General features: G+C 43.9%; 1 pseudogene; it reads left to right on the plus strand.

Annotated features, from left to right (window-relative positions):
• The first annotated feature begins 1,887 nt into the window (after positions 1-1,887).
• The window catches only part of LOC147976139 (uncharacterized), a 56,007-nt pseudogene continuing 38,086 nt past the window's right edge, over positions 1,888-19,808 (plus strand).

Consider the following 19,808-nt stretch of genomic DNA (forward strand, 5'->3'; position numbering starts at 1 on the left):
CTGAGGGCCGCAGGGCGTCAACCCATGTATATAAGGGGACGACCTAGCGGCGGCTTAGGACAAGAGACAAGAGATCGAGAGCCAGATCAAGTGTATTCGCTCCCTGCTCATCGAAACCTTAGCAATACCAACCTCAAACTGGATTAGGCTTTTACCTTCATCGTAAGGGGCCAAACTAGTATAAACTCCTCATGTACTTTGTCCTGATTAACCCCTTTAAGCTAACCTCAACGCGATGGCTCCACGACTAAGTCCTCACACTAGGACATCTATCGCGACAATTCCACGACAGACCCCAAAGTTTCCGTCGGATAAAAGATAATAAAAACGTGCATCAACCCCTATGCATAGATTACCCTAATATCACCGTGGCAATCCGCAAGTTTAGTGCCATAACATATAGCAAGTAAATCAATAAGATACCCTAATGTCACCTCAAGTATTCATACCTCAAGACATACATCATGTGATCTCAAACTTTTTCAACTTTCACGCAATACATGAGCGTGAGCCATGGACATAGCACTATAGGTGGAATAGAAGGTGGTTGTGGAGAAGACAAAAAGGAGATAGTCTCACATCAACTAGGCATATCAATGGGCTATGGAGATGCCCATCAATAGATATCAATGTGAGTGAGTTGGGATTGCCATGCAACGGATGCACTAGAGCTATAAGTTTATGAAAGCTCAAAAAGGAACTAAGTGGGTGTGCATCCAACTTGCTTGCTCATGAAGACCTAGGGCATTTTGAGGAAGCCCATTATTGGAATATACAAGCCAAGTTCTATAATGAAAAAATCTCACTAGTATATGAAAGTGACAATATATGAGACTCTCTATCATGAAGATCATGGTGCTACTTTGAAGCACAAGTGTGGCAAAAAGGATAGTAACAATGTCCCTTCTCTCTTTTCTCTCATTTTTTGGGCCTTCTCTTTTTTTATTTGGCCTTTCTCTTTTTTCCCTCACATGGGACAATGCTCTAATAATGAAGATCATCACACTTTTATTTACTTACAACTCAAAAATTACAACTCGATACTAGAACAAAATATGACTCTATATGAATGCCTCTGACAGTGTACCGGGATGTGCAATGAATCAAGAGCGACATGTATAAAAAATGATGAACGGTGGCTTTGCCACAAATACAATGTCAACTACATGATTACACATAGCAATATGAAAATTATGGAGCGTGTCATAATAAACGGAACGGTGGAAAGTTGCATGGCAATATATCTCGGAAAGGGCTATGGAAATGCCGTAATAGGTAGGAATGGTGGCTGTTTTGAGGAAGGCATATGGTGGGTTTATGGTACCGGCGAAAGTTGCACGACACTAGAGAGGCTAGCGATGGCGGAAAGGTGAGAGTGCGTATAATCCATGGACTCAACATTAGTCATACAAAACTCACATACTTATTGCAAAAATCTATTAGTCATCGAAACAAAGTACTATGTGCATGCTCCTAGGGGGGTAGATTGGTAGAAAAAGACCATCGCTCGTCCCCGGCCTCATCTCATAAGGGAAGACAATTAAAAAATATATCTCATACTCCAACTTCGTTACATAATGGTTCATCATATGTGCATGCTACGGGACTCACTCTAACGTCCCGGATGTAACATTCCATAATTGTAACTCCAACTCTTGCCATTTCCGACAATGTTATATGTTATATCCTCTGTGGTTGGGTTTTGTCCTCATCTTGCATTTTGTTCATGTCATGCATGTCCTCTCATGTTATCATGTGCATCTCATTTGCATTTGTGTTCGTCTCATGCATCCGGTCTTTTTGATCCATTTCGGGATCCGACACTCACACATGCACTCGTTGCACCTCTCAGATCTCGTTTCGTGAGCCAGAGAAAACATTCTCGGAATGGGTCGCCTGATCGCTCGCCTCCCGCGCTGCCGCCCGCTCGCCTCCCACACCGCCACATGCACTTTTTGCACCTCTTATATCTCATTTCGTGAGCCGGACATGTCCGCCGGCGCCGGAGGCGTCCAGCCGCCGCCCCGTACCAACCGCCCGCCACCACGTGTCCCACCTCGCCGCACCACCGCCGGCCCGCCAGCCCCGCATGGGGCCCTCCTGGCCTGCGTGCCCGAGCCGTTGCCCGCTCGCCTCCCACGCTGCCGCTGCCGCGCCTCGCCTGCCGCCGTCCTCCACGCCGCCGCCGAATGCGCCGGCCACTGCCTCCGCCTCGTCACGCGGCGCGCGCTGCCGCCTACTCACCGCACCTCCGGCCAGATCCGGGCCGGCGCCGCCCGGATCCGCGCCGCCCGACCTCCTCCCAGCGCTCGCCGCCCCTGGTCGCCGGAGAAGCCGCTGCCGCCGCCGTTGACCTCGGCTTTCGTGCCCGAACCCCAGATCTCGAGGTCTATTTTTCTTCCAAGTCCCTGAAATCCAATTCCACGTGTGCCCCTTCATCATGTCATAACTCTGTGGTCGTAGCTCCGTTTCGCGTGTGTGTTATGTCGAAATGTTCATGTCGTGATGCTCTCCATGGTGATATAATTTGGATGCATGTTACTGTCCATTTTGTTGCCCTAATCATCATTGCAAAAGTGCTATATGATGTGATCTGCTCGAAACTATCATAACTTGTTGTTTTGTCTTTTTCATAGCATTTTGTGTGTTTATCTTTTTAGCATCATGTCTACTTGTTTTAGGAGCATCTTCATGCCATCTTTACAGTGGTGCAATCCCTGTATTTTTATGTGCCCTGTGGTGACTAGCACAAGTAGGCCACTTGATGTTGCTGATTTTAGTGACTTAGTGTTTTCTGCTAAGTATTATCCTGCTACATTAGGTTGCCATGTTAACTCGTTGCTACTAGTGAATCCATGCATATTTTGATGAAGTTCAGTACGAATGTTTTGTAGATATTGCTATTCTCTATCAATCCATGCCTTTGTTTGTAATAATGGAGTACTGTAGCTTGTCATTACCATGCTCTCTTTTTGACAAATAATATTGTTGTCAGTCTGTTAACAGGAAGTTCATTTTTGCCATGTGTTTTGCTAGTGATCCATGCACCCTATGTCCATGCTATTGCCATGTTTAGCTTCATAAATGTGTCTTCTTATTGTTGGTTGCTTTGTTATTCCATGAAATGCTTTGTGGTGAGTTGCACAAGCTCGCAAACATGCCAACATGAATCTGCCTCTGCCATGCCATGTATTTCTACTAAGTCTGAATCTGTTCATATCACTTGCCATGTGCATTGATGCTACCATCTTTTCTGTGGATCTTTGGCTCAAGTTCAGTAAGGGAGTTTTGTTCATTGCCTTTAGTACTAGCATGCCATGCTCAAGTTCGCATGATATGTTCCTGTAGCATGTAGTTTACTAGCTCTAAACTTTGCTACCTGATTCTGTTTCTACCATGATCAGTGAATTTCTGCTAAGTCTGTTAAACTATTGTCATTTGCATTTTTGCCATGCTGTTTTAGACTTGTTTTAGTGAGTTCTAGTAGTAGCTTGGTATTCATGATTTGTAGAGCTTCACCCGTACTTCACTACCATGAGTTTTGTTTTTATGTTGGAATGTTGTAGCATATTTTCATGATGCATCTTAAGTGCTATGTTGCTGTTAAGCGCAGTTTTGCATTGTTCTTGTTTTGCTCGTCATTTTGCAAACCGTGCATCCGTTGCCAGTGATCTTCATATCGATTTCAACCGAAATCTCTCAATCTATCCAGTGGCATGCTTGGTTTGCCAAGTTGGTGCCACATTCATCTTTTCCCTTCCGGAGTACCCATATGCATTGCACATCATATATTGCATTCCATGCCACATCTTGCATCATGTTGCTTGTGCATTGCATCGTGATTGTTTGATGTTCCCTTGCTTGTGTTCTTGCTTTGGGTAGAGCCGGGAGACGAGTTTGTGAACGAGGATCCTATCGAGTATGTTTACGAGGAGCAAGCTTTCGACAACCCTGAGAACTTTGGAGGCAAGATGATCATTACCCCTGATATCACTTCTATGTTTCCTTGCAAGTTGTTCGCTCTATCGCTATGTCGCACTACCTACCACTTGTTTATCAAGCCTCCCATATTGCCATTACAAGCCTCTAACCCACCTTCCTAGCAAACTGTTGTTTGGCTATATTACCGCTTTTGCTCAGCCCCTCTTATAGCATTGCTAGTTGCAGGTGTAGTGAAGGTTGTTCCATGTTGGAACATGGATATGTTGGGATATCACAATATCTCTTATTTAATTAATGCATCTACATACTTGCCAAAGGGTGGAAGGCTTGGCCTTTTGCTTAGTGTTTTGTTCCACTCTTGCCGCCTTAGTTTCCGTCATACCGGTGTTATGTTCCTTGAATTTTGCGTCCCTAACACGGTGAGGGTTTATGGGCCCCTCTTGACAGTTCGCTTTGAATAAAACTCTTCCATCAAGGCCCAACATTGGTTTTACCATTTGCGTAATAACAACTAAAATATGCATAGGGAGTAATTAACTCGAGGATTCTTAATCGACAACCCGGGCCAGTGTTCCTCTGAGTGCTGGTCCAACCTGGGCGATGTCCTGTGCCCCCTGGGCAACTAGGGTCTCAGCCAACCCGATGTCTTGCGCATCGGTGTGTCCTGAGAATGAGATACGTGTGACTCCTATCAGGATTTGTCGGCACATTGGGCAGTCTTGCTGGTTTTGTTTTACCATTGTTGAAATGTCTTGTGCACCGGGATTCCGAGTCTGATCGGAGGGTCCCGCGATGGAGGATTGTCTCCGCGGATCGTGAGCTTGTCATGGGCTAAGTTGGGACACCCCTGCAGGTTATAAACTTTCGAGAGCCGTGCCCGCAGTTATGTGGTAGATGGGAATTTTTCAATATCCGGTTGTAGAGAACTTGACACTTGACTTAATTAAAATGCGCCAACCGCATGTGTAACCGTGATGGTCTCTTTTCGACAAGGTTTGAGAAGAGAACATGGTGGGGTTATGTTTGAATGGAAGTAGTTCAGGATCACTTCTTGATCAATTCTAGATCTGTGTCCGTTGTGTAGTTTCTCATCTTACTCTTATACTCGTATGTCAGCCATGATATTTGCTTAGTGCTTGCTGTAGCTCCACCGTATTACCACATCCTACCTTTAAGCTTAAATAGTCTTGATCTCGCGGGTTTTGAGATTGCTGAGTCCTCGTGACTCACAGACACTACAAACACAATTGCAGGTGCCGATGATACCGATGCAGGTGATGCCATTGAACTCAACTGGAAGTTCGACGAAGACATATGCCGTTACTATGTTTCCTTTCCGGATGATCAGTAGTGGTGCCCAGTAGGGACGATCGGGACTTAGCATGGGTGGTTGTCTTCTTTTCATTTGGATCCGTCCGTAGTCGAACCATGTGTGTACTCTGATTGATGTATGAATAATTTGATCATTGTGTGACGTGGTGATTGTAAGCTAACTATTTACTTTCTTGTTCATTTACATGGGAATGTGTGAAGATGACCCTTCTTGCGATCATACCAAAATGCGGTTATGCCTCTAAGTCGTGCCTCGACACGTAGGAGATATAGCCGCATCTTGGGTGTTACAAGTTAGTAATAAGAGCCATCCCGACTTAGGAGCCCCCTGCTTGATCGAACCGCTGATGTTGTTGAGTGTAGAACAAAAAAGTTGAGTCTTAGGATTATATATACCATTGAATAGGATTCTTTTTACTTGTCGGCCCCCTTCGTCGCACTGGCAAGGACTCCTGACGTAGATGTTTTGACTTTCCTCTCCTCATTTTCACTAAAAAAAATTAGGATTACATGGGTATCTTGGGATCGTTCCGATATTGTTGTGACGAGAACATTGTTCTTGGTGCCTCCTGACATTTAGGGGTTGTGGCAGTGTCCCGGGGAGTTGAGCTCCGAGGTGTTTTCATGACAATTTTATCGTTGCCGTTCCGGTATACCTTAGCTCGCCGACATCGAAAATCTCTTTTATGTAGCTAGTGGTGAGATAACCTCGACACCACCCAGTACTGGGGAGGGAGTTCGGGAGTATTGCCATAGCTAGTATAATGGATGCTTTTCGAAGGTCGAGGTACATGATTTCCAGAGTTTTCTTGGTTATGTGTTTACGGATGGATACAGTGGAGTAGAGGGCTTGTTAGTTGTGTGATATATATTGTGCCTCCCTGTATCCCCAACACCAGATTGCATAACCAGAAAGTTTCGGGAGTTAATACGTGGGAATTCAAGTAGCTTTTAGTTATTCTTCTGACAGATAATTGGTATGGGATTGGGTAATCCTTACCATTTATTTGTTCCAATCGTACCTTGTTGTTTCATTCATCAACATTTGTCTAAGTGGCTTCTCACCTTAATAGTCTTGTAATGCTAACTTTGGAATTCATTCGTTCAATCTATGTTCGAATGTTTATTGTGAAGACTTCTTTGCACATATATGTCCGTTGATTCACCTTGTCTATCATGGTTCTAACGGTTGTCACCTCTTTAGGGTGGCTCCCCCAACGTGTCTGAATCCGCAATGTACTGATGGAGAGCAGTTCAACCCTCCGCCACCTCCTCTGCCTCCGGAGGCATGGCAAGCTGTGACGGCGTCACCAACACCAATACCCAAATGCTTCTTTAGCTCTTGCAAGAGCGCAACCAAGGTCAAGGCAACCAAGGAAATCAAGGCCAAGGGCAATTCAACAATCAACCTCAGTTTGCTACCCTCAACCAGTTTCTTGCAAATCAGCCAAAGTCTTTCAACGCTTGTGCCCAGGCCATGGACGCTGATGATTGGCTCATCGACATCAACAAGCATTTTGAATGCAGCAATGTCAAGCCTGAGGACTACGTCAAGTTCGCTTCTTTTCAGCTCAAGGACCAAGTAGCAGATTGGTATCAGCAGTACAAAGATTCCAGAGGGGGCTGAGTGATTACCAGGACTGACTTCTGCCGGGACTTTCGAGCTCATCACATTCCAACAAGTGTTGTCGAGAGCAGGCATCAGGAATTCCGCAATCTCAAGCAAGGAAGCCTGTCCGTGCATCAATACAACATCCAGTTTCAGAAGCTTGCTCGCTTGGCAAGGCAGGACGTTCCTGATGAAAAGAGCATGGTCTATCACTTCAGGGGTGGCCTCAGAGAGGATCTGCAATTAGCTCTCGTTCTTGTTGAGCCTACTCTGTTTGATCAGTTCTACAACATGGCCCTGAGGCAAGAAGCTGCTCAGCTCAGGTGTGAGGCTTCAAAGAAGATAATCAGGGATGCAGTTCACTCGTCTTCTTCCTCTCAAGTGGCAGCTAAGCAACAAAAGTTCTGGCTTCCTCCACCTCCTCCGTTTCGTCAGCCCTACCAGCAGAGGAACTCAGGTGGTCGTGGATCTTCCCACCCACCCAACCCAGGCTATCGCAACAAGTCTCAGGCTCCAAGGACAGGTGGTCCTACTCCGCCACCTTTCCGTCCGCTTTTAGAGGTCACTTGTCACAAGTGTGTTATGAAGGGTCACTATTCCAATAAGTGCTTCAACCAAAGGCGCCTTCCGCCTCCTCCTCCTGTCCGGTCAGCAAGCAATGCAGTTGTCAAGTACAATCCCAAGGCGGCAAGGGTGAACATGATGAATTCAGCTCAAGCATAGGGTTCAGAAGTGATCATGGGTAATCTCCCAGTTAATGATATTCCTGCAAAAAAATTATTCGATAATGGTGCATCTATTTCATTCATATCAAGGCTTTTTGCAACCATGCACAATTTACATATTGTTGATCTACCTAGTCCGTTATCGGTTTCCTCTCCGGGTTTGTTCATGCATACCAAAATGATGGTTCCGAATGTTGGCATCAGAATGGGCAATTATAAATTTATGGCTTCTCCAATGGTTCTTGGCGACTCTGATATTGATCTCATTCTCGACATGGATTGGCTTTCTCAGCACAAGGCCTTTCTTGATTGCGCTTCTAGGGAGATTAAATTGACGCACCCTTCTGAGGATGTGATCATCTATGCTGCTCGTGATGAAACCGTTCGGTTGTTCTCTCTCAATGAGAAGGGAGAGTTAGACGCTATTTCTCAGATTCCAGTGGCTTGTGAGTATCAAGATGTCTTTCCAGAAGAGCTTCCAGGTATGCCTCCTCACCGACCAGTCGAGTTCGTTATTGATCTTGAGCCCGGCACAGAACCCGTTTTGCAAGCGCCCATACAATCTTGGGCCAAAAGAGATGAGAGAATTGAAGAAACAGCTTGGTGAACAAGAGCGTCTGGGTCTGACCAGACCAAGTTCATCTCTATGGGGTTGTGGTGTTCTTTTTGTCCAGAAGAAGGATGGCACGGACCGACTTTGCATCGATTACCGCCCATTGAACAAGAAGACAATCAAGAATAAATACCCACTTCCCAATATCAATGAGCTATTCGAACAACTCAAAGGTGCAAAGGTGTTTTCCAAGATTGACCTCCGTATGGGTTATCATCATATTCGCATTCGTGAAGAAGATATCCCAAAGACAGCATTCAGAACAAGCTTTGGTTCTTATGAATATACTGTCATGTCCTTCGGGCTTGTTAATGCCCCTCCAACTTTCTCTCGCATGATGAACTTCATCTTCAACCCCTACACCAATGAATTCGTCCTGGTATATCTTGACGATATCCTAGTTTTCTCCAAGAATAAGAAGGATCATGCCAAACATTTGCAATTGGTGCTCGACAAGCTCAGAGAGTATCAACTCTACGCAAAGTTCTCCAAATGTGAATTTTGGCTTGATAAAGTTCTTTACCTTGGCCACATCATCTCCACCAAGGGCATTTCTATTAATCCAGAGAAGGTTTCTACAATTGTGAACTGGGAGCCTCCTCAGAACGTCAAGCAGCTCCGCAATTTCCTTGGGCTTGCAAGCTATTGCTGGAGATTTTTTGAGAATTTCTCAAAGATTTCTAAGCCTCTTTCCAACCTCATCCAGAAGCACGTCAAGTATTCCTGGACTCCTGAGTGTGACGTTGCCTTCAACACTATCAAAGAGAAACTCATCTCGGCTCCTGTCCTAACTCCTCCTGATGGGTCCAAGCCATATGAAGTTTTCTGTGATGCCTCGTTGCAAGGTCTCAGTGTTGTGTTAATGGAAGAGAAGAAAGTTGTGGCCTATACTTCTCGTTATTTGAAGCCAAATGAAAGGAACTACCCCACTCACGATCTTGAGTTGTCGGTAGTTGTCCATGCATTAAGAACATGGAGACATCTCATGTTGGGAAGGCAAGTGGGCATTTTCACCGATCACAAGAGCCTCAAATATATCTTCACTCAACCCAACCTCAACCTCTAGCAAGCTCGTTGGGTCAAAATGATTCAAGAGTACAATCCAAGCATTGAGTACACTCCAGGCAAGGCTAATGTGATTGTAGATGCTTTGAGCAGAAAGGCTTATTGCAACAGCTTAATTCTCAAGCCATTCCAACCGGATCTTTGTGAAGCATTTCGAAAGCTCAACCTTCAAGTTGTTCCTCAAGGTTTTCTTGCCAACTTTCAAGTCACTCCACCTTTGGAAGATCAAATTCGTGAGGCACAACTCCTTGATACCATGGTGAAGAAGGTGAAACATGGTGTTGCCAAGGGCTTACCCAAATACAAGTGCTATCGCATAGATGACAAGGACATCTTATCCTTCGAGGACCGGATTGTGGTTCCTAAAGGTGATCTAAGGAAGGTCATAATGAACGAAGCGCACAATTCTCTTCTTTCCATCCATCCAGGCAGTTCGAAGATGTACTATGACCTCAAGCAGTCGTATTGGTGGACTCGAATGAAGCAAGAGGTTGCTCAATTCGTGAATGAATGTGATGTCTATCGAAGGGTGAAAGCAGAACATCAACGACCAGCTGGTCTCCTCCAACCTCTTGCTATTCCAGAATGGAAGTTTGATCATATCGAAATGGACTTTGTCACTGGCTTTCCAAAGTCCAAGCGAGGGAATGATGATATCTTCGTTGTCATTAACAAGCTTACAAAAGTGGCTCATTTACATGCAATCAAAGAATCTATCACGACAGCTCAGTTGGCAGAGCTATATACCTCCAGAATAGTCTCGTTGCACGGGATTCCACAATTGATCTCTTTAGACCGCGGAAGCATTTTCACTTCCAAGTTACGGGACTCCTTCCAAAAGGCCATGGGCACCAACATTCGCTTCAGCACGGCTTTTCATCCTCAAACAAGTGCCCAAGTTGAGAGAGTCAATCAAATCCTCGAGGGCATGCTCAGAGCTTGTGTCATCTCTTTCGGTATGAAGTGGGAAGACTGCCTCCCATATGTCGAGTTCTCCTACAACAATAGCTTCCAAGCAAGTTCGGGCTAGGCCCCATTCGAAATTCTTTATGGCAGAAAGTGTGGTACTCCTCTCAACCAGTCCGAGACTGGTGAACGCCAACTTCTTGGCAATGACTTGATCACAGAAGCTGAAGAAATGTATAAAGTCATCCGTGAAAATATCAAAGCCGTGCAATCGCGCCAGAAGAGTTACTATGATAGCAAGCACCATGACTTGGCTTTCGAGATCGGAGACCATGTCTATCTCCGTGTCTCTCCCATGAAAGGCACTCAACGCTTCGGTATCAAAGGGAAGCTTGCCTCTAGATATGTGGGTCCTTTCAAGATCATTGGCAAAAGAGGCGACCTTGCTTATCAGATTGAGCTCCCTTCTAACTTCTCAAATGTGCACGATGAGTTTCATGTGTCACAACTTTGCAAGTGCTTCGGGACACCCGAGCGCACTATCAACTTCGAAGAGATTGACCTCCAAGAAGACTTGTCTTATCATGAGCATCCCGTTGCCATTCTTGAAGAAATCGAGCGCAAAACTCGCAACAAGTCGATCAAATTCCTCAAAGTTAAGTGGTCTCACCATTCCGACCGAGAAGTTACATGGGAGCGCGAGGATCACCTCTGTTCCGAATATCCAGAATTCTGTCCTAGATCTCGGGTCAAGATCCTCTTGTAGTGGTGGAGAGTTGTAATGTCCCAGATGTAACATTCCATAATTGTAACTCAAACTCTTGCCATTTTCGGCAATTTTATATGATATATCCTGTGTGGTTGGGTTTTGTCATCGTCTTGCATTTTGTTCATGTCATCATGTGCATCTCATTTGCATTCGTGTTCGTCTCATGCATCCGGTCTTTTTCCCTGTTGTCCGTTTCGGGATCCGACACTCACACATGCACCCGTTGCACCTCTCAGATCTCGTTTTGTGAGCGGGATAAAAACGTTCTCGGAATGGACCGAGATTTGTCGAGTGGCCTTGGTACATCACCGGTAGGCCGCCTATCAAATTTCATTCCATTTGGAGGTCGTTTGATGCCCCAACGGTTAACCGTGTAACCGCCGAAAACCCCTCTCTTCGTGCAACCCAGCACCCCTCCATAACAGCCCACTAGCCCATCTAAATCTCCTCCATGCTCTCCGTCGTTGAATCATGATCATGTGGGCGAAAACCGTACCTCAATAGCCCTCTCCTAGCTCCCACAATTTATAAATAGGCCTCCCCTGTCCAAATCTCGGGCAAGAAAACCTAGCTCCACCTTCTCCCTCCACGCCGGACACGTCCGTCGGTGCTGGACGCGTCTAGCCGCCGCCCCAGACCAACCGCCTGCCGCTACGTGTCCCACCTCGCTGCACCACCGCCGGCCCACCAGGCCCGCGCACCCGAGCCGCCGCCCGCCGCCGCAGCGCCTCGCCCGCCGCCGTCCTCCACGCCACCGCCGAACGCTTCGGCCACCGCCTCCACCTCGTCGCGCGGGGTGCACCGCCGCCTCCTTGCCGCACCTCCGACCAGATCCGGGTCGGCGCCGCCCGGATCTGTGCCGCCCGGCCTCCTCCCGGCACTCGCCGCCCTGGTCTCCGGAGAAGCCGCTGCCGCCGCCGTTAACCTCGGCTTCCGTGCCCAAACCCTAGATCTCGAAGTCTATTTTTCTTCTAAGTCCCTGAAATCCAATTCCAATGGCGCCCCTTCATCATGTCATAGTTCCGTGCTTGTAGCTCCGTTTCACGTGTATGTTATGTCGAAATGTTCATCTCGTGATGCTATTCATGGTGGTATAATTTGCATGCATGTTACTGTCCATTTTGTTGCCCTAATCATCGTTGCAAAAGTTCTATATGATGTGATCTGCTGGAAACTATCATAACTTGTTATTTTGTCTTTTTCATAACATTTTGTGTGTTTATCTTTTTAGCATCATGTCTACATGTTGTACGGGCATCTTCATGCCATCTTTACAGTGGTGCAATCCTTGTATTTTTATGTGGCCTGTGGGGACTAGCACAAGTAGGCAACTTGATGTTGCTGATTTCAGTGGCTTAGTGTTTTCTGCTAAGTATTATCCTCCTACATTAGGTTGCCATGTTAACTCGTTGCTACTAGTGAATCCATGCATATTTTGATGAAGTTCAGTAAGAATGTTTTGTAGATATTGCTATGCTCTATCCATCCATGCCTTTGTTTGTAATAATGGGGTACTTTAGCTTGTCATTACCATGCTCTCTTTTTGCCAAATAATATTGTTGTCAGTCTGTTAACAGGAAGTTCATTTTTGCCATGTGTTTTGCTAGTGATCCATGCACCCTATGTCCATGTTATTGCCATGTTTAGCCATAAATGTGTCTTCTTACTGTTGGTTGCTTTCTTATGCCATGAAATGCTTTGTGGTGAGTTGCACAAGCTCGCAAACATGCCAACATGAATCTGTTTCTGCCATGCCATGTATTTCGACTAAGTCTGAATCTGTTCATATCACTTGCCATGTTTGCATTGATGCTACCATCTTTTCTGTGGATCTTTGGCTCAAGTTCAGTAAGGGAGTTTTGTTCATTGCCTTTAGTGCTAGCATGCCATGCTCAAGTTTGCCATGATATGTTCCTGTAGCATGTAGTTTACTAGCTCTAAACTTTGCTACCTGATTCTGTTTCTGCCATGATCAGTGAATTTCTGCTAAGTCTGTTAAACTGTTGTCATTTGCATTTTTTCCATGCTATTTTAGACTTGTTTTAGTGAGTTCTAGCAGTAGCTCAGTGTTCATGATATGTAGAGCTTCACCCGTACTTCACTGCCTTGAGTTTTCTTTTTATGTTAGAGTGATGTAGCATACTTTCATGATGCATCTTAAGTGCTATGTTGCTGTTAAGCGCAATTTTGCATTGTTCTTGTTTTGCTCATCATTTTGCAAATTGTGCATCCATTGCTAGTGATCTTCATATCGATTTCAACCGAAATATCCCAATCTATCTAGTGGCATGCTTGGTTTGCCAAGTTGGTGCCACATTCATCTTTTCCCTTCCGGAGTACCCATATGCGTTGCACATCATATATTTCATTCAATGACACGTCTTGCATCATGTTGCTTGTGCATTGCACCGTGATTGATTGTTGTTCCCTTGCTTGTGTTCTTGCTTTGGGTATAGCCGGGAGACGAGTTCATGAATGAGGATCCTGTCAAGTACGTTTACGAGGAGCAAGCTTTCGACAACCCTGAGAACTTTGCAGGCAAGATGGTCATTACCCCCGACATCCCTTCTATCTTTGCTTGCTAGTTGTTCGCTCTATCGCTATGTCACGCTACCTACCACTCGTTTATCAAGCCTCCCATATTGCCATGTCAAGCCTCTAACCCACCTTCCTAGCAAGCCGTTGTTTGGCTGTATTACCGCTTTTGCTCAGTCCCTCCTATAGCGTTGCTAGTTGCAGGTGCAGTGCAGGTTGTTCCATGTTGGAACATGGATATGTTGGGATATCACAATATCTCTTATTTAATTAATTCATCTATATACTTGCCAAAGGGTGAAAGGCTTGGCCTTTTGCTCGGTGTTTTGTTCCACTCGTGCCGCCTTAGTTTCCGTCATACCGGTGTTATGTTCCTTGAATTTTGCGTCCCTAACACGGTGAGGGTTTATGGGCCCTTCTTGACAGTTCGCTTTGAATGAAACTCTTCCATAAAGGCCCAACATTGGTTTTATCATTTGCCTAATAACAACTAAAATATGCATAGGGAGTAATTAACCCGAGGATTCTTAATCAATAAACCGGCCCAGTGTTCCTTTGAGTGCTGATCCAACCTGGCCAATGTCTGGCGCCCCCTGGACAACCAGGGTCTCAGCCAACCCGACGTCTTGCCCATCCGGTGTGCCCTGAGAACAAGATACGTGCGACTCCTATCGGGATTTGTCGACACATCGGGCAATCTTGCTGGTTTTGTTTTACCATTGTCGAAATGTCTTGTGCACTGGGATTCCCAGTCTGATCGGAGGGTCCCGTGATGGAGGATTGTCTCCACGGATCATGAGCTTGTCATGGGCTAAGTTGGGACACCCCTGCAGGGTTTAAACTTTCGAGAGCCGTGCCCGTGGTTATGTGGCAGATGGGAATTTGTTAATATCCGGTTGTAGAGAACTTGACACTTGACTTAATTAAAATGCGCCAACCGCGTGTGTAACCGTGATGGTCTCTTTTCGACGAGGTTCGGGAAGAGAACACGGTGGGGTTATGTTTGAATGTAAGTAGTTCAGGATCACTTCTTGATCACTTCTATCTCTGCGTGTGTTGCGTAGTTTCTCATCTTACTCTTGTACTCGTATGTGAGCCACCATATTTTCTTAGTGCTTGATGCAACTCCACCTTATTACCACATCCTACCTTTAAGCTTAAATAGTCTTGATCTCGTGGGTTTTGAGAATGTTGATTCCTCGTGACTCACGGACACTACAAACACAGTTGCAGGTGCCGATGTTACCGATGCAGGTGATGCCATTGAACTCAACTGGGAGTTCGACAAAGACCTATGCCGTTACTATGTTTCCTTTCTGGATGATTAGTATTGGTGCCAAGTAGGGACGATCGGGACTTAGCATGGGTGGTTGTCTTCTTTTCATTTGGATCCGTCTGTAGTTGGACCTTGTGTGTACTCTGATTGATGTATGAATAATTTGATCATTGTGTGACGTGGCGATTGTAAGCCAACTATTTACTTTATTATTCATTTACATGGGAATGTGTGAAGATGACCCTTCTTGCTATCATATCAAAATGCGGTTATGCCTCTAAGTCATGCCTCAACATGTAGGAGATATAGCCGCATCTTGGGCGTTACACTCACAAACCTTAACACAGGTATTTCTCAAATTCACAACTACTTACTAGCATGACTCTAATATCACCATCTTCATATCTTAAAACAATCATAAGGAATCAAACTTCTCATTGTATTCAATGCAATTTATATGAAAGTTTTTTATTATATCCCTCTTGGATGCCTATCATATTAGGATTAATTTTATAACCCCGGCAAATTCCATGCTGTTTTAAAGACTCTCAAAATAATATAAGTGAATAGCGAGAGTTCATCAATTTCTATAAAATAAAACCACCGCCGTGCTCTAAAAAGATAAAAGTGAAGCACATAGAGTATTCTAATAAATCACGATTCATACGTATCTCTCTCAAAAGGTGTGTACAGCAAAGATGATTGTGGCGAACTAAAAAGCAAAGACTCAATTCATACAAGACACACCAAGCAAAATACATATCATGTGGTGAATAAAAATATAGCCTCAAGTAAAGTTACTGATAGACGAAGACGAAAGAGGGGGTGCCTTCCGGGGCATCCCCAAGCTTAGGCTCTTGGTTGTCTTTGAATATTACCTTGGGGTGCCTTGGGCATCCCCAAGATTCCTTATTCCATAGTCCATCAAATCCTTACCCAAAACTTGAAAACTTCACAACACAAAACTAAATATAAAATCGCATAAGCTCTGTTAGTATAAGAAAATAAATCACCACTTTTGGTACTGTTGTGAACTCATTATTTATTTATATTGGTGTAATATCTACCATATTCCAACTTTTCCATGGTTCATACCCCCCAATACTAGCCATGATGCATCAAAATAAGCAAACAACACGCGAAAAACAGAATCTGTCAAAAACAGAATCTGTTAGAAACAGAACAATGTGTAGCAATCTGGAGATTTCGAATACTTAAGTAACTCCAAAAATCCTAAGAAATTAGGACGGCCTAAGCAATTTGTTTATTAGTCCTCTGCAGAATGGATGAGTATTTTATCGCGCTTCTGCTAAAAATGAAAACTAATCTCCTGAGCGCAAAAGTTTCTTTTTTTCAGTAAGATCGAATCAACCATTAGGTTGATCATGGTGGAAAATAACTTACACTACTAACATGCATATTTTTGTAATCTATATATGCTAATACCTCTATAATGGATATGTAGTAATTTATGTGTGATGTCATGCAATATTTTTTTATTAGGTTATAGACTCATCTTATTTTGGTATGTGTGATATTACGGTAACATATTATGTTATCATATTTTTTTTATATTAATTAGTTGCCACATCACCTATTTTGCCTATTTATATACCGTAAGCTATCCCAAAGGTCTTACTTGGTACAAACACTAATTAAAACATAAAACCACATCTAACCATAGGCTAGATTAATTACTAAATGCAAAACAGAACCTAAAAAGCAAACACAAAAATAAAATTGGGTTGCCCCCAGCAAGCGCTATTGTTTAACGCCCGTAGCTAGGCATAAAACACGAATAGATCTAAGTGTTATCATCTTTGGCATGCCGTCCATAAGTGGTTCTCATAATAGATTCATACGGCAACTTAATTTTTTTTCTTGGAAAGTGTTCCGTGTCTTCCTTAACAGAAATTGAAATCTAATGTTTCCTTCTTTCATATCAATAATTGCACCAATCGTTCTAAGGAAAGGTCTACCAAGAATAATAGGACATGTAGGATTGCAATCTATATCAAGAACAATGAAATATACGGGAACATAATTCCTATTTGAATAATAAGAACATCATTAATCCTTCCCATAGGTTTCTTAATAGTGGAATCCGCAAGATGCAAATTTAAGGAACAATCATCAAATTCACGGAAACCTAACACATCACATAAAGTTTTTGGAATCGTGGAAACACTAGCACCCAAATCACACAAAGCATGGCATTCATAATCTTTAATCTTAATAGTAGGTTCCCACTCATCATAAAGTTTTCTAGGATAGAAACTTCCAATTCAAGCTTTTCTTCAAAAGATTTCATCATAGCATCAATGATATGTTTAGTAAAAGCTTTGTTTTGATTATAAGCATGAGGATAATTCAACATGGAATGCAATAAGGAAATAGAATCTATTAAAGAACAATTATCATAATTAAATTCCTTGAAATACAAAAGAGTGGGTTCATTGCTATCTAAAGTTTTGACCTCTCCAATCCCACTTTTATCATTTTTTGCATCAAGATCTAAAAACTCTGAATCATTGGGGCGCCTTCTAACTAAAGTTGACTCATGTCCAGTCCATCTTTATCAAAATTTACACTGGAAAACAAAGATTCAATAGGGGTCACATCAATCACTTGAAGATCTTCATCATTATTCAAAACCTCTGGTTTGGCGGCCATTTTGTTTAGTAAAGTAGCTTGTTTATCAGAAATTTGACCTACTAAATTTTCAAGATGCGCAAACTGAGATCTCAAACCATAAAATTCCTTAGACATATCATCAAGCTCTTTATTCATGTGTTCCATAAAACTTTTATGCTCCTTGAGCTCATTTCTAAAGAAGTTGTTATGCTCAAATTGTAAAGACATGAAGCTTGTAACATTATTTTCAATTTGGTCTAACCTCCTAAGGTGAGGGTCAACGTTTTTGGGAGGAGTCATGGTGACAAGGCAATCAATCCAACATACGAGCACACAAAAAGCAACCGGAGAAGACAGACGGAAGAGGGGCAAAGAAAAGGCAATTTTTTTAAATCGTTTCAGAAGTGAGGGAAAGGAAAACGAGAGGCGAATGGCAAATAATGTAATGCGAGGGATGAGAGTTTGTGATGGGTACTTGGTATGTCTCGGGTTGGCGTAGATCTCCCCGGTGACGGCGCCAGAAATTCTTCCTGCTACCTCTTGAGCTTGCGTTGGTTTTTCCTTGAAGAGGAAAGGGTAATGCAGCAAAGTAGAGTAAGTATTCCCCTCAGCTTTTGAGAACCAAGGTATCAATCCAGTAGGAGAGAACGGACATGCCACCGAATACCTGCACAAACAAACACCAACTTACACCCAACGCAACAAAGGGGTTGTCAATCCCTTCATGATTATTTGCAAAGTGAGATCGGATATAGATGGATAAACGGTAAAGTAATATTTTTGGTTTATAGATCGAAAAGTAAATGATTGCAAAGAAAGTAAATCGGAAACTAAAATTGTAGATCGGAAACTTATATGATGGAAAATAGACCCGGGGCCCTTAGTTTTCCCTAGAGGCTTCTCGCAAGATAGAAAATATTATGGTGGGTGTACAAATTATTGCTGAGCAATTGATAGAAAAGCGCGAAGTTATGACGATATCTAAGGCAATGATCATGAATATAGGCATCACGTTCGTATCAAGTAGACCGACTCTTGCCTGCATCTACTACTATTACTCCACACATCGACCGACTCCTGCCTGCATCTAGAGTATTAAGTTCAAATAACGAGTAACGCATTAAGTAAGATGACATGATGTAGCGGGATAAACTCAAGCAATATGATGAAAATCCCATCTTGTTATCCTCGATGGCAATAATACAATACGTGTCGGTTCCCCTTCTGTCACTAGGATCGAGCACCGCAAGATTGAACCCAAATCTAAGCACTTCGCCCATTGCAAGAAAAACCAATCTAGTTGGCCAAACCAAATCGATAGTTCGAAGAGACTTGCAAAGATATCAAATCATGCATATAAGAATTTAGAGGAGATTCAAATAATATTCATAGATAAGCTGATCATACATCCACAATTCATCGGATCTCGGCAAACACACCGCAAAAAAGTATTACATTGAATAGATCTCCAAGAACATCGAGGAGAACATGGTATTGAGAATCAAATAGAGAGAAGCATCCATCTAGCTACTAGATATGGACCCGTAGGTCTGAGGTAAACTACTCATGCTTCATCGGAGAGGCAATGGTGTTGATGTAGAAGCCCTCCATGATCGAATCCCCCTCCGGCAGGACTCCGTAAAAGGCCCCTAGATGGGATCTCGCGGGTATAAAAGGTTGCGGCAGTGGAAAAGTCGTTTGGTGGCTCCCCTGGAAGGTTTTGGGGTATTTGAGAATATATAGACGGAAGAAATAGGTCGGTGGAGTCACGAGGGGCCCACAAGGGTGGGGGCACACCCTACCCCCTGGGCGCGCCTCCCCACCTTGTGGCTGCCTCGTGGCTTTCCCGACGTGCACTCTAAGCCCTCTGGATGTCTTCTGGTCCAAGAGAAATCATCGCGGAAGTTTCATTCCGTTTGGACTCTAAAACAAGGAAAAAACAGGAACTGGCACTGGGCTCTAGGTTAATAGGTTAGTCCCAAAAATAATGTAAAATAGCATACTAGTGCATATAAAACATAAAAAACAGATAATATAATAGCATGGAACAATCAAAATTTATAGGTACGTTGGAGACGTATCACCCGCGCGTGGTAAGGGGGTTATTTGTAAAAAAGTATGGACCGTTCGCATTCGCCTGGCGTGTGGAAATCGAGGCGACAACAGGAAGGAATCATAAAGAAGGAACATGGAGGTCAAAGCCGGACTGTCATCAATCCGGAGTATGGTGAAGAACCCGCCTTGCAAAGCCGAAGACATAAGCTGGATACAACATCGTCATTGAAGGCAAGTTCGGGGGCTACCGAGGGAGTCCTGGATTTGCGAGTCCTCGGGTGTCCGGCCTATTCGATATGGGTCGGACTGATGGGCCATGTCGATAAAGCAGAAGACTATCCCCCGTG

This window comes from Triticum urartu, chromosome 4A (genome assembly GCF_056163025.1).
Source record: "Triticum urartu cultivar PI428250 chromosome 4A, HENAU_Tu73, whole genome shotgun sequence".
NCBI classification, from domain to species: domain Eukaryota; kingdom Viridiplantae; phylum Streptophyta; class Magnoliopsida; order Poales; family Poaceae; genus Triticum; species Triticum urartu.